Source organism: Hevea brasiliensis, chromosome 1, assembly GCF_030052815.1.
Source record: "Hevea brasiliensis isolate MT/VB/25A 57/8 chromosome 1, ASM3005281v1, whole genome shotgun sequence".
Taxonomy (NCBI): domain Eukaryota; kingdom Viridiplantae; phylum Streptophyta; class Magnoliopsida; order Malpighiales; family Euphorbiaceae; genus Hevea; species Hevea brasiliensis.
Window position 1 is genome coordinate 112996929 of NC_079493.1, and position 15323 is coordinate 113012251.

At 38.8% G+C, this 15323-nt stretch overlaps 1 long non-coding RNA gene across 1 annotated transcript; it reads right to left on the reverse strand.

The window, feature by feature from the left end:
• Nucleotides 1-207: 207 nt before the first annotated feature.
• LOC131180176 (uncharacterized) lies at nt 208-13975 on the reverse strand. Its single transcript, XR_009149010.1, has 2 exons — nt 13688-13975; nt 208-622 (listed from the first exon to the last, which is right to left on the reverse strand). It is a non-coding gene; the product is annotated as an uncharacterized LOC131180176 (long non-coding RNA).
• Between the last annotated feature and the right edge of the window lie 1348 nt (nt 13976-15323).

The following is a 15323-nucleotide window of genomic DNA, read 5'->3' on the forward strand; positions in this document are numbered from 1 at the left end:
GTTTTGATTTTTCATTAAGCTTCAAGCATGAGTTGAAAAATATAAAATGTCCAATTCACCTCTTCTCTAAGGGACAATATTGTGTAAATGCTATAAACATAAAAGAACATTGTAAAGGATTTGGAGGCTTTAAAGCCATATTAACTCAAAGTGCTTTATATATGGTGTTCAAATTAAGTAAAAACAATGAGACACTAATCTTCTACAGGCACATAGAAATAGAAATCAAAGAAAATGTCTTAAATGTATAACACCTATGTAAGAAACATCAAACTGATCAGTAATTCAATCTAATTTCATGGTGATCAGCAATTCTTTGACATCAAAGTGACTTAAACTACTAGTCTACAGATGTTATCAGAACTTTGATCTGGCATAACTGGAAATCAACAAGATTCTTGTTCACTCCACTGCTTTTGGGCTTCATCTCCTATCTGCGTTCAATCTCGGCTTCATCATGGTCCTTCCGCCTATTTTTAAGTGGCTCATTGGACACAAATGTTAAGTTATTTTTATTCTTCAAACTTTGTAAGTACTGACTAGAGCTTGAACAGGAAGACCTCTTACACTTGATCAACCCACAAGCCTTTAAATAGAACCCCTCTTCTCACAATTAAAAGGCCTATAAAATCCACATTAGAAGAGTAAATTTCCACAAAAATAGGCAGATAAACCAAGAATAAGGCATTTCACAATAATAATTTGGGGGAAAAAAAATCTAGAGCTACTAGCAGTTAATGAGAAGTGACCCAAAGGCACAGAGTGAAACTTAATTTAACTCCTGCTTTCTTCCAAATAGCAGTACATAATAGAAGTAAATTTAAGTAAAAGAAAAAAGGCAAAATTTTATTTAATGCAACATAGAGAAATTTCTGCTAATCTTGCAAGCAAATCAAAACCAAGCAAATCAAAACCAAATCACAGGCTTAATGATAGCACCTAGGATATTAAATGCAGTCATCTAAATATTCCTTCCTACAAATCCTATATAAATCTGAGAAATCAAAAGTTAATGATGCTTGGTAGCAATGAGAAACCATCAGAAATAAAGCCAACTGTTAGACCAGTACTATAAAACTAAAATTCATTGGTTAAATCCATTTTATTGCACCGGCCAACCTTAATTTTCATCACGCATAAAAATTGAATAAATAGAAGAATTAAATTGCTTAATGAAATACAAAACCCATGATACACTTGAATTGTATAGATGTTTTTAAGCACATTTGTATTCTAAATCATAGCATTTAGGCAAGTATTTTTATGCATAGTAGTTGATTTCATTAGTTTTCATAAATTATGTTGCCAAGCCCTTAATTCCATATTTTCTGCATTATTTGAGGTGTTTGGGTGAAGCCCCAAAGGATGGGAGTGCAAAGGAAAGCTTGGAGAGGTAAAAAGACAAAGAATTGCTATTGATACAAAGTACACGGGTCGTGTAAACCAAGCCCCAGACCTGTGTAACTCTCTGCCAGAAGAAAGCCAAGAGAATCGATGAGAAACACAAGTACACGGGTCATGTAAGTAGACCCGTGTAATCTGCAGGGACCAATGTAAGTCTTTGCCAGGCGCAAGCTTGAAGAACCTCATGGGAACAACAGTACACGGCCCGTGTAATCAGGCCGTGTAGTTGGCACACGGGCCGTGTAACTTTCTGTGCCAAAACAAGACCACGGGATTCTCCTCTTGCAAGTTACATGGCCCTACTTTGCGGGACCCGTGTAGTGACACACGGGCCGTGTACTATGCTGCAGCCTGTTTTCTGACTCGAATTCCCCTCCTGTTTTCTGATTCGAACGAGACTGCTAAAACCTTTTGGACTCAAAATGACCTAACCCTAGAACAATCAATATAAATAGAAAAGAAAACATCAGGAAGCGAGGTCGGTCACTGTCATCGGGACTGTTGCTGAAGATTACTGTTATCGGCCTCTACATCAGTATCAAAAGAGGTTTTCCAGCTAAAGCTCCACAAGATCAAAGCTGCAAACTCTCTTTGGTTCCTTCGTTTCATCTCCTTAGACAAATTTTTATTATTTTATTTCTTCTGCATAACTCTCTTTTTATTGTTTTTACTTTTTATCATGACATTTGCTGAACTCACCATGAGTGAGTAGTTTTCTTATTCTGGATTTGGGAGAGTAGCTCTTGTAATTATTATTATGGATGAATACTGAGTTTTATTTATTGGATTTGAGATTCGTTTCTTCATTTAATTTCTTGCGATCTTAATGCATGCTACGTGTTGGTACCCACTTAGTTATGATTGTAGATGTTAATTGAAGGACTGAAATGTGAAGATTAACATTAGAAAATCAAGATCTTAAACTTAAGAATTCTGACCTAGATATAGGCTGATATCTTTGTGGAACCTAAAAATTGGTTAAAGGTCTTAAAGGATTTTAATTAATTTGATCACCACGAAAGTAGGGTTCGAGTTAATTAGAATACACCCTAGATGCCTTGAGAGAGGATTTAGGATAACTTAAGACTGATTTCCATCAAGGAAAACGATCATCAATTCAGTAAATAAACGAGATAACATCCCTAGTAAGATTCAAGTGTGAAATCTTAATTCCAGAATTGCTTCAAATAAATCATTTCGTTTTAAGTTTACCATTTTAGTGTTTAAAGTTAACAAACTTCATTCCCTAAGTATTCGATAGCCTAGACAGTCAAGATTTCTGTATAGATTGATACTTGCTAAACAAAATTCCTCGTGGGAATGATACTCTACTTATCACTTTATTACTTGTTAGCGATACGTGCACTTGCGGTGATTGCAAAATAGCGAAACAAGTTTTTGGCGCCGTTGCCGGGGAATTTTTGGTTTTAGTAATATCAAGCGATAGGCAATTTAGCTGATTTAGGCAATTATATTTATTATTTAATTTTATTTTACTGGTTGTATTTCTTTTCTTTTCTCTCAGGTGCCCGATCTGGTATATGACCAGAACAAATGCAGAAGAAATTTTGGACTGTGATCCAGAAATAGACAGAACTCTGAAAGCTATCAGGAGCGAAAGAAAACATCAAGAGCACGGTCAAGGAGATCCTGAAATCCCAACCATAGCCGATAATAATGACAGACCAAGACTCTTGAGAGATTATGGAGCTCCATCTCTCCAAGGATTTCAGCCCAGTGTCACTAGACCCACAGTGAAAGCCAACAACTTTGAATTAAAACCAGTATGGCTCCAAATGATTCAACAAACCCAGTTTGCAGGTTCACCAACAGAGGACCCACACTATCACCTCCAGTGCTTTCTTGCCCTATGTGATACATTCAAGATGAATGGAGTGTCTGATCAAGCAATAAGACTCAGAGCATTCCCATTCTCCCTTCGGTACAGAGCAAGGAATTGGTTACTTTCTCAACTGACTGGAACATTCACTACCTGGGAAAACCTCTCTCAAGCTTTTCTAGCAAGGTATTTCCCACCTGCAAAAACTGCAAAGCTGAGGCTTGAGCTCAACACCTTCAGACGAAAGGAAGGAGAATCACTCTATGACGCATGAGAAAGATATAAAGACCTGCAGAGGGAATGTCCACACCATGGCATAGAAGATTGGCTATTGGTGCAAAATTTCTATAATGGATTACTTCTCTCTATAAGGAGCATAGTTGATTCAGCTGCAGAGGGTGATCTAATGGAGAAAACAGTGCCACAAGCACTTGAACTTCTAAAAAGGGTTACATACCATAATTATGAGTGGTCAAATGAAAGAGGAAATGCAAGAAGAATCATAGGGTCCCGAAGTAGATTCCCTAAGCATGATAAATGCCCAGTTTGATCAGCTCACAAAGAAACTCGAAAGAATGCAAGCCAACGCAGTTGGTACAAATAGTCAACATGAGGGCAGCTATGAAGGAGGATACATGAATTCAGAATACAGCAATTTTAATGAACCTACAGAACAGATGAACTATGTGAATAATGGAGGAAACTTCAACCAGAGGCAGCCAAACAATCCGTATTCAAATACTTACAACCCTAGATGGAGGAACCACCCAAATTTCTCATGGTCCAATCAGCAGAACCAGCCAATAAACAAGCAACAAGGGTACAAACCACCAGCACCCCCTGAATTTCAGAACAGAGGTTAGAACTTTGCACAGCCATCACTACCTCTCCAACCTCAACAACCTGAACCGAAAATGACCATGGAAACCATGATGGAAGGATTCTTAGCAGTTCAACAACAACAAACTGAATTGATTAAAGAGCTGACTTCCAGAGTGGACCAACTTGCTACCCATAACAAGATGCTAGAGAATCAAATAGCTCAGCAAGCAAGTTCTTCAAGTAAGGCTGCTGGCAAATTGCCCAGTCAACCAGAAATGAACCCAAGGGAGCATTGCAAAGCAGTTGCACTGAGGAGTGGGAGAACTTTAGTACAACCAGAGGTAGAATCGACTGAGGAAACCATAGGAAAATCTAAAGACCAAGCAAAGAAAAAGGAGAAAGAAGCTAAGAAAGATCAGGAAGAGGAAGCAAGGAAGACAAAGAAATTACCAGAACCATACCAGCCTCCCCTACCTTTTCCTCAGAGATTTGTAAAGCCAAATCGACAAGCGCTTGGGAAGTTTTTGGAAGTTTTACAGAAACTTTACATTAACATCCCCTTCACTGAAGCACTTTCTCAGATGCCATCTTATGCCAAATTTCTTAAGGAAATTCTGTCAAAGAAAAGGAAGCTAGAAGACTATAGAACAGTAGCTCTAAAAGAGGAATGGAGTGCCATTCTGCAAAACAAACTGCCTCCAAAGTTGAAGGATCCAAGAAGCTTCTCCATACCCTGTATCATTGGTAACAAGAAAATAGGCAAGGCCCTCTGCGATCTTGGGGCAAGCATCAGTCTAATGCCTCTATCAATATGCAAAAAGCTAGAGATCGGGGAATTGAAACCCACAACAATCTCATTGCAATTGGCTGATCTATCCATTAAATATCCTGTAGGGATACTTGAGAACATCCCTATCAAAGTGGGCAAATTCTTCATTCCAGTGGACTTTGTTGTCCTTGAGGGGAAGAAGATGTCCAAATTCCTATCATCTTGGGAAGACCATTCTTTGCCATCGCTGGAGCCATCATAGACGTCAAAAATGGATGATTAACCCTCAAGGTAGAAGAAGAAGAAGTGGAGTTCAACTTGTTCGACACAATGAAACACAAATTTGAACCTGATGAATGCTTCAAGGTTGACATAATTGACGAACAAGTTAAAAAGGAATTTTATAAGACACATCCTAAAGATCCTCTTGAAGCATGTATTGTGCATAGCCACACAGTGGATGATGAAAATACAGAAATAGCAGCATGTGCACAACAGTTGGCAGCTCCTCCTCCCCTACCCTTAGCTAAGGCTTCCGAGATAGAGAAGTTGAAGGAGGAACAAACCAAAGGTCAGCTCCAAGTAAACTCCACACAGGTAGAGCTTAAACCTCTCCCATCTTCACTAAGGTACGCATTCCTGGACTCAAAGTCTAATTATCCTGTTATAATCAATGCTAGCCTGTCTAGTTAGAAGAGGAAAAATTGTTAAGAGAACTTAGGATCCATAGCAAAGCATTAGGGTATAAAAAAGAAGACTTGAAGGGGATCAACCCTTCGATTTGCATGCATAGGATACCCATGGAAGAAAACAGTAAACCCACAATCAAATACCAAAGAAGACTTAACCCAAACATGATAGAAGTAGTTAAGAAAGAAATTTTAAAACTATTAGATGCAGGTATCATATACCCAATTTCTGATAGTAAATGGGTTAGTCCAGTACATGCAGTTCTTAAGAAATGTGGGACAACTGTTATCCAAAATGCAAGCAATGAACTAATTCCTACTAGAGTAGTCACTGGTTGGCGAATGTGCATAGATTATAGAAAATTGAACAGTGCCACCAGAAAAGACCATTTCCCCCTCCCCTTCATTGACCAAATGTTAGAAAGATTAGCGAAACACTCTTATTTCTGTTACCTAGATGGGTATTCGGGATTCTTTCAAATTCCTATTCACCTAGAAGACCAAGAAAAGACAACATTCACTTGTCCCTATGGAACATTTGTATATAGGAGAATGTCTTTTGGTCTTTGTAATGCCCCTGCTACCTTTTAAAGATGCATGATGGCTATCTTTTCTGATTATATTGAAGATATCATGGAAGGTTTTATGGATGATTATTCTGTCTATGGAACCACTTTTGATGATTGCCTAGCTAATTTATCTAAGGTGTTACAAAGATGTGAAGAATCAAACCTGGTCCTAAATTGGGAAAAATGCCATTTCATGGTAAGGGAAGGCATAGTTCTGGGACATTTGATATCAGAAAGAGGAATTGAAGTTGATAAGGCAAAAATTGAAATCATTGAAAATATGCAACCCCCAACATCAATCAAGGGAGTGCGAAGCTTTTTGGGACATGCAGGATTCTACAGAAGATTCATCAAAGACTTTTCCAAAATAGCTAAGCCACTTACTAACTTATTAAGTCAAGATGTTCCCTTTGATTTTGATGAAAATTATCTTGTCTCCTTTAATAGAATCAAAGAGGCCCTGATATCAGCACCAATAATGCAGCCACCGAATTGGGAGCTACCATTCAAGGTGATGTGCGACGCGAGTGACTTTGCAGTTGGAGCAGTGCTCGGGCAAAGAAAAGATAAAAAGCTCCATGCTATTTATTATGCTAGCAAGACACTCAATGATGCACAAATCAATTATGCTACCAAAGAGAAGGAATTCCTAGCAGTGGTATTTGCAATGGATAAATTCAGATCTTACCTCATCGGGTCAAAAGTCATTGTATTCACAGATCATGCTGTAATCCGGTACCTTATGAACAAAAAGGAAGCAAAACTAAGACTGATTCGATGGATTCTACTCCTGCAAGAATTTGACCTTGAAATCAAGGACAAAAAGGGATCCGAAAATGTAGTAGCTGACCATCTTTCCAGACTAAAATTGGAGTACACAGAGGACTTCGAAGATTTGCCAATTGATAATTCATTTCCTAATGAGCAATTACTTGCATTCTCCAAAGCTCCATGGTACACTGACTTTGTTAATTTTCTTGTATGCAGGGTACTGCCTCCAAACATGACTTATCAGCAAAGGAAGAAATTCCTACATGATGTGAGATATTACTTATGGGAGGAACCCCTACTGTACAAGAGATGTAATGATGGGCTGATAAGAAGGTGCATACCAAAGGAACATACGGAAAGTATCATTTATCATTGCCATTCATCACTATATGGAGGACATTTAGGCACTTCAAAGACCACAGCCAAGATTTTACAAGCAGGTTTTACTGGCCACATTTATTTAAGGATGTGAGATCCTTTGTGCTAGCTTGTGATCAATGCCAAAGAACAGGTAACAGTTCAAGAAGGAATGAAATGCCACTGCATGGTATACTTGAGATAGAATTGTTTAATGTATGGGGAATAGACTTCATGGGCCCATTCCCCTCTTCCCATGGAAACAAGTATATTCTGGTTGGAGTTGATTATGTGTCAAAATGGGTAGAAGCTATTGCAACACCAACCAACGATGCTAGAGTGGTCACCAAGTTCCTTAAGAAGAACATCTTCACAAGATTTGACACAACACGAGCAATAATCAGTGATGGAGGAAGCCACTTCTGCAACCAATAATTCGAAACACTACTGAAAAAGTATGGAGTAACTCACAAGGTGGCCACACCTTATCATCCTCAAACCAGCGGTCAAGTAAAAATATCAAACAGGAACCAAGGCATTCTAGAGAAAATCAGAAATGATCCAGGAAGGACTGGTGCATGAAGCTAGATGATGCACTATGGGCATACCACACTGCATATAAAACCCCAATTGGCACAACACCCTTCCGACTGGTTTATGGAGAATCATGCCATCTCCTTATTGAACTTGAGCATAAGGCCTACTGGGCAATTCAGGTACTAAACTTTGACCTCAAAGCTGCTGGTGAGAAAAGGCTCTTACAACTGAATGAGTTGGAAGAAATCCGATAAGATGCATACAAAAATGCCAAAATCTTTAAGGATAAAACCAAAAAATGGCATGACAGGCGCATAGCAAGGAAAGAAATAAAAGAAGGAGATCTTGTCCTCTTATTCAACTCTAGATTGAAACTCTTTCCAGGGAAGCTGAAATCAAGATGGTCCGTACCTTTCAAGGTCAACCAAGTCTTCCCACATTGAGCAGTAGAGGTATGGAGCGAAACCTCAGGCGCATTCAAGGTTAATGGGCAGAGGCTGAAGTCTTACTTTCAGGGAGAACCCATAGAAATGGGAGTAAATTGCACTCTCAACCCTCCTACTGACAGACCATAAACAAGCAAAGTCCAGCTAAAGACTATAAATAAGTGCTTTTTAGGAGGCAACCCAAAATTTTTTTGAACTTTTCTTCTCTTTTTTTTCTTCAATATTGAATTTTTGTTTCATACTCATTAGCATTTCATTTTGTAGGATTTTTGAAAAGGGGAATGAGATTAAGAGAGGAAGGGAATCACCAAGTCAAAACCACAAAAGGGAAAATTGAACAAAACCGGGGAAGTAACTCTATTGTTAATCTTTGCATCCATTTCATGTGTTATGATGATAAAATTTTTCATCTGCCAAAGATTTGAAAAATCAGAAAATTACACGGGTCGTGTACTGATAGTACACGCCTCGTGTAACTTTCTGGAAATCCATAAATTTCATGCAATCTCGACCCTTCGGGAGACAGAAATTTACACGGGTTCATATCCCAAATTACACAGACCGTGTAATGTCTCTAGCAGAATAACTAGAGACAGAAGGTTACACGGGGCTCCTTGAATTTTACATGGGCCGTGTAACATATCCAGTAAAGTAACTCGAGAGACAAGAAGTTATGCGGGTCCCATAGCTGATTTACAAGGGTCGTGTACTGCGACAGATTTCGAAAATTTTAGGCAGAAATTTACACGGCCCTACATGTTGAGACCCGTGTAGTGATACACGACCTGTGTATTTCGTCGCAGACGCGACTCTTGGAGCGCGAAACGCGCGAAACGAAGAGTCTTAACGACTCTTTAAATACACCCCTAGCATTAAAACCCTTCATAAACACAAAACCCTTCATCTATTCCCTTTCTAGCCTATAAAAACCTCTCAAATCTCATCTCCCTTCACCAAAATCATATTCTTCTCCTTCCCAAGAACACACCTATGGCTCCTGCGAAGAGATCTGCAAGGAGGATCGGCTCTTCTTCAAGACAAAGAGGAGAATCCTCACCTTTTCCACCCTAGCCTCCAACCCAACGCCCAAGAACGAGGGTAGCCACTCCCCAACCATCTCAACAAGCCCCTCCTCCACCGCAACCACAGCCACAACCCGCTCCACAACCCGAAATCTCTATTCCTTGGGGATTTCGAGATGATGCCCACAAAGCAATGTGCACCCGACTTCATGCCCGAAAAATATCCTCCACCAAATACATAGATTTTCCGCTTTTAGAGCAAATCGGGTTGCAAGAAGAAATCAATGGGCTACTTGACAGCATTGGGTGGACAAGGTTCGCCCAACTCCAATTTTCGGCTTACAAAGACACAACGCTGGAATTTTTTGGTAGCTTCAAGGCCAACTTATGGCTCACCGACAGGGAAGACAAGGGCAGAATTGAGTTTTGCCTACTTGGTGTAGACCAAGTAATGAATATGGACGAGTTCAATGCCATCGTCAGTTTTGACAGTACCGGCCACTAAGAAATCCCAAGGAACCGCATGCTGTACAACAACATCAACTTTTGGGATTCCATTACACCAAACACAGAGCCCTACAACTCCAGTAAATCCAAATCAACGGGCATCACTAGTCCAGCATTGCGATACATGCATCGGTTCGCCGTCCACACCATCATGGGCCGTGGCGACAGCCTTGGCGTTGTCAACGCCAGTGAGCCTTTTTTCCTATGGTGCATGGTCACCAGGCAGCGGTGCAGCACTGGCTTTTTCTTGTGTAACCATCTCCAACGCCTTTGCTATCAGCCTATCGGGCACATAGTGCTTGGAGGCTTTGTCACCACCTTTGCCCTCCACTTCGGCTTTATTCCAGGATATCACAGACTGTGCTTTGTTACTGGAACATCAAGAATTGATCAAACTATCTGCATATCCATGGGGATATGTAAGAAGGTGGGCAACAAATGCTACTTGGTGGATGCCGAAGGAAACACCATCCTTCGGAGAGACGAGGCAAGGGAGGGACCCGGTGAGACTTCACAGCCTCAAGAAGAAGGGCAAGGACGGATGTTCGAAGAGTCCCCTGTCCGAGTGCCTCCATACACACCACTACTGACAGACCAGGTCCTTGCATACTTGCAGCGCATGGAGACCACAATATACGGCAGGATGCGAGCTATCAAGGACAGCCTCTAGGAAGCACACAACAAGCTGGACATTCTAATGGACAAACTAAATGAGGAGGATGAGGAGGAAGTGGAGCAAGGATCACCAGCATCACCATCATCATCATTAGAGGCCTGTTAGAGATAGGATTATAGGATAGGATCTTTATTGTAATATCTTACATGCCCTAGTCCTAACTTGCAACCATAGGTCTCTTTTATTTGCTTTATGTTCAAAAATTTTCCATGCTTAATAAATATTATGCTTCCTTAAAATTTTTGTACGCTTGATCTGATCTTGCACATTATATTGAAATTGAGGACAATGTCTGCTTTGAGTTTGGGGGGGGGGGGGGGGGGATACATTTGCACTTGCATATCATTACATGCACATCATTGCATTGTTTAAATTCAGCTACATTATTCTTGTGTATCAAAATTTTCGAGAATTTTTGAAAATTTTTGGATTGTAAATTGTGAAACTTAGCACTATAACCAAATTTTTTGTAAGCTAATAATTGGACTCCACGGGATAGAGGAATGAACGTATCTAGATGGACAAAAAGGGATTCTAACATGTTTGTGAAGAAGCTAATCTCTTTTATGGAACTAGACTAGCTAAACCTCTTCATAACTATTAATTTATCACATTGAACTTGTAAAATTAGGAGAACAAATTTTGAAACACAAGCAAACTCAACAATTGCCTCACTAGCTCTAGAACATATCTCTCGGACCTATTGAGGCAAAATTCTAGCATATGTTTGATGAAGAGATGATTAAAGCATTCTTTGATACAACCTTACTAAGCCTTAGCCACCCCTAAATTAAAATGTATATCCCTTGTAGCCAACTTGAAGCCTATGTTCATCCCTTAAAATTTATTACTTACCCATGTTATTCACCTAGTCCCTAACCTAAACAACTACCATACCCTTTTAAGGAAGCAAAATGCATAAAGAAAATGAAGAGAGGATGTGGAACTCAAGAAAGAATGCGAGTGTGCAATTGAAGCCAAAGAAAAATTTGACTTTCCAACCCAGCAAAAGCAATGAGTTTGGGGGAGAGGACAAAAAGGAAAAAGGAAAAAGAAAAGAAGTCCCAAGATAAGTGTCATGGAAGCATGCTTGACAATATAAAAAGCCAAAAGCCTTTCCTCTCTACACAAAATATGTAGAAACGAACTCAGTATACTTGAATTTTATGCATACATGCTATCCTCATATTTGCATTCCCTAAAAACCTTTCATTGGCAACCAAGTTTATCCCTCTAGCCCTATTACAACCCTTTTAAAGACCTTTTGATCTTTTGAAAAAGCACATGCTACATTAGTGGAGATAGAAAATTGAGATATGCCTATGGAGTTAGAATTGAAATACTTCATCTCAATTACTTACGAAAGAGGCAGATTTGGGGGAGTTAGTGTGTCTTAATTCTATCCTGATAAAACAGGTTGTTTGTGGCTTATTAATGGTCTTGTATAGAGGAATAATTAGTCGAAATACCATGAAACGAGGTGAAGTTCCAAACAGGCAACTGTTAGAACCCTTATGCCTTGAAAGAGGGGAGTTGGTATGAAGGTTGGAGGAGTTCAATTCTATGCTTATTAAATTGATGGTTGTATTCCTAAGTATCCCCGAAAATGTGTTTTAAAATAGAATTTTGTTTTGCTTGAGGACAAGCAAAAGTTTGAGTTTGGGGGTATTTGATACACTTGAATTGTATATATGTTTTTAAGCACATTTGTATTCTAAATCATAGCATTTAGGCAAGTATTTTCATGCATAGTAGTTGATTTCATTAGTTTTCATAAATTCTGTTGCCAAGCCCTTAATTCCATGTTTTCTGCATTATTTCAGGTGTTTGGGTGAAGCCCCAAAGAATGGGAGTGCAAAGGAAAGCTTGGAGAGGTAAAAAGACAAAGAATTGTTGCTGATACAAAGTACACAGGTCGTGTAAGCCAAGCCCCAGACCCGTGTAACTCTCTGCCAGAAGAAAGCCAAGAGAATCGATGAGAAACACAAGTACACGGGTCGTGTAAGTAGACCCGTGTAATCTGCAGGGACCCGTGTAAGTATCTGCCGGGCGCAAGCTTGAAGAACCTTATGGGAACAACAGTACACGACCCGTAATCGGGCTCGTAGTTGGCATGCACTGCAACTTTCTGTGCCAAAACAAGACCACGCGATTCTCCTCCAGCAAGTTACACGGCCCTACTTTACGGGACCCGTGTAGTGACACACGGGCCGTGTACTATGCTGTAGCCTGTTTTCTGACTCGAATTCCCCTCCTATTTTCTGATTCGAACGAGACTCCTAAAGCCTTTTGGACTCAAAATGACCTAACCCTAGAGCAACCAATATAAATAGAAAAGAAAACATCAGGAAGCGAGGTTGGTCACTGTCATCGGGACTGCTGCTGAAGGTTGCTGTTGTCGGGCTCCACATCAGCACCAAAAGAAGTTTTCTAGCTGAAGCTCCACAAGATCAAAGCTTCAAACTCTCTTTGGTTCCTTCGTTTCATCTCCTTAGACATATTTTTATTATTTTATTTCTTCTGCATAACTCTCTTTTTATTGTTTTTACTTTTTATCATGACATTTGCTGAACTTACCATAAGTGAGTAGTTTTCTTATTCTAGATTTGGGAGAGTAGCTCTTGTAATTATTATTATGGATGAACACTGAGTTTTATTTATTGGATTTGAGATTCATTTCTTGATTTAATTTCTTGCGATCTTAATGCATCCTACGTGTTGGTACCCACTTAGTTATGATTGTAGATGTTAATTGAAGAACTGAAAGGTGAAGATTAACATTAGAAAATCAAGATCTTGAACCTAGGAATTCTGACCTAGACATAGGCTGATACCTTTGTGGAACCTAAAAATTGGTCAAAGGTCTTAAAGAATTTTAATTAATTTGATCACCACGAAAGTAGGATTCGAGTTAATTAGAATACACCCTAGATGCCTTGAGAGGATTTAGGATAACTTAGGACTGATTTCCATCAAGGAAAACGATCCTCAATACAGTAAATAAACGAGATAACATCCCTAGTAAGATTCAAGTGTGAAATCTTAATTCCAGAATTGCTTCAAATAAATCATTTCGTTTTAAGTTTACTATTTTAGTGTTTAAAGTTAACAAACTTCATTCCCTAAGTATTCGATAGCCTAGACAGTCAAAATTTCTGTATAGATTGGTACTTGCTAAACAAAATTCCTCGTGGGAACGATATTCTACTTATCACTTTATTACTTGTGAGCGATACGTGCACTTGTGGTGATTGCAAAATAGCGAAACAACCCATTACCTCAGAATGAACAGAATCATAGTTCACCTAGATTAGTTTAAAATATAGGGAAGAGACAAAAGGCTTAAACAGCTTAATAGAAAACACATGCCCCTACTGTCGAAAAGCGGAATCAATCATTAGTACTCTTCCATAAGTCCAAAAAAGCTTAACCCCTTAAAGAAGTTGTCCAAGCAGAGACAATTGAGAAGGAAACTTCCATGATTAAGTTCTTGGTGAGTCTCTTTTAAATACAGGTTAACAGACTACTCCTTTTGCAGAGAGAAGATAGACTAAGAGAACTCACAAAGATTTCTAACATGCCAATAGTCTAATCCTTTGATCTTCTTCCCCTAAATGATGCCCACACCCCATTTTTCTTTAAAAAAATGAGGATGATAAGGTTTTGTTACTGTTAGATGCTAGATATGCAGAAGAATTGTAGTTACAAGAGGCTCTAAAGGCCTCTCTCTTCACTTGTCAAATGCTAACTTCTAAGCCAAGTGCCGAGCCATTGCTTCATACGGAAGTAAAGTAAGAAGTGAATTGCTTATGTGTTCCGTGAAAATTGTAGGGAAATGAAAGAAAATGATCAGCTGATCAACAATGGGAACTGTAGTCACCCATTTTGCTTGGAATGTTTAAGCAAACATGTGGAGGAAAAGATCAAATTGTGCATGAAAATTGTTGCATGCCCAGGCTTAAACTGTGAATGTGTCCTACAATTGCAGACATACAAGCATTTTCTCTCTAAGGATGTGCTCAACCTGAAGGAAAAGCCAAATGATCAGCTGATCAAGAATAGGAATTGTGGACTGTGGTCGCATACTTTGCTTTAATCAATGCAGGAGCAACCTGACAAAAAGAGAAACCTCAGTCCATTTAATGCAAGATACAAAAATTGTGGCTAATTTTCTCTAGCTACTAACAGTTGGCACTTGGCAGCATAAATAAGAAGCATCGCACATTATAAACTTAATACACAAAATTCACAAAATCCATAATAACACGAGCAAAACTCAAGCAATCTACTTATATTCAATACTGACAATAGATATAAAAACACATATGAAAATCAAATCTTTGATGACCACATTGATATAAGTCTAAATAGTTGACTTAAGCAAAAAGATATATCCTAAACACAATAGAATACATGGATGGCCAAGTCCGAGATGGCAAAAACTAGAATAGCATCCCAAGAATCATCGAAGCAAGCCAATCAATCACCCATCAATTTTTTTTTTTTTATAAGATAATGTATAATAGTGCACAACAGAAACAAATGACAATCAAATGAAAATAGAAGAATTTTTTTTTTTTAAAAAAAAAAGCACTACTAATCCTAAGACAGAAAAGAAACAAAATATAAAAGAAATCTGTACCATACTAAAGAAAGCATAAAAAATGCAGCAAAGATGGCCAACATACAAATTTCTAGATATCATGATTAAGCAATTATGAAACATGTGACCATAACAATGGCATCATCCAAAGGAGCCTAAAATGGATTCGTTTCACATGATAATCAACCACATATGATAGGAAAGCCATACAAACGATGGTGCAAAATCCACCCCAGAGACAACAACGTTTTATCATATTATAAAGCACAGATAATAGCTGACCTTTAAACAAAGCGCATCCAATTTAAAAG